Genomic DNA, 1,296 nt, shown 5'->3' with positions numbered 1-1,296 from the left:
CTTAGAAAACCGAGCGACTGTAGCCTGCGATCTCTACAGACTACTAGCCAAGAACGTCCCTTGGCACTGGGAAGAGCGCCATGCCCTCGCTTTCCGGAAGTTGAAAGAGTTAATACTCCGCAAGACAACGTTGGCTCACTACGATGAGTCAAAACCACTGCTTCTGTCCTGTGATGCGTCACCATATGGCGTCGGCGCAGTTCTTGCGCAAGTCGACCACGAGGGCAGGGAAGCTCCAATCGCATTCGCGTCAAGAACTCTAGGGGATGCCGAGAAAAATTACTCACAGCTTGATCGAGAAGGATTAGCAGTGGTGTTTGGGGCGATGCACTTTCACCAATACATCGCCGGACGAAGTGTCGTTATTATCACCGATCACCAACCACTGCTTGGCATCTTGGGACCGCAGAAGCCGGTACCACAAGTCTTGTCACCCCGAATGCGGCGATGGTGCGCCAAACTGTCGGCGTACGATTACAAACTCGTGTACAGGCCTGGAAAACGACACCAGAACGCGGATGTTCTAAGCCGTCTGCCCCTACCTGACAGTGACGACGAGCCTTGCTCACCGGGAGACGTCCTGATGATTGAAGCTTTGACAAGTTCTCCGCTGACAGCAGAGAAGATAGCAGCCATGACATGCGCGGATCCGATTCTGTCCCGCGTCTACGAGGCTGTGCAGCAAGGCAAACTTCATGAGCTCACGGAGAAGGACTTTACCGCGTACAGAAAAAAAGGCGCAGAGATGTCCACTCAAAGAGGATGTGTCATATGGGGATCCCGGGTGGTCATACCAGCCTTGGCACGTCCAGAAGCCGTGAACTTGGTGCATGCTGGACACAAGGGGATCGTGGCCATGAAGTCATCTGCACGCAGCTATGTGTGGTGGCCTGGCATCGACCGCGACATAGAGGACGCTGTTGGCAGCTGCCCCATCTGCCAAGAGTCCAGGAAGATACCAAGCAAGGCACCGCTTCCTACGTGGGATCACGCATCACTTCCTTGGGACACGCTGCATTTGGACTTTGCAGGCCCTCTGCAAGGAAACATGTTCCTTGTCGTTGTAGATGCCTACACGAAGTGGCTAGAAGTGCGAAGCATGACTAGTGCCACATCTGCAGCGGTCATCAAAGAACTCCGAGGTATGTTCGCAACTTTTGGACTGCCTCGCAAGATTGTTTCCGACAACGGAAGCGTCTTCGTATCGAAGGAGATAACAGACTTTTATGAAAAGAATGGCGTGAAGTTTGTGACCAGCGCTCCGTACCATCCAGCGACAAACGGCCAAGCCGAGCG

Source organism: Ixodes scapularis, unplaced genomic scaffold (assembly GCF_016920785.2).
Source record: "Ixodes scapularis isolate PalLabHiFi unplaced genomic scaffold, ASM1692078v2 PGA_scaffold10__122_contigs__length_95168666, whole genome shotgun sequence".
NCBI lineage: Eukaryota > Metazoa > Arthropoda > Arachnida > Ixodida > Ixodidae > Ixodes > Ixodes scapularis.
Note: the sequence above shows the minus strand (reverse complement) of the source record.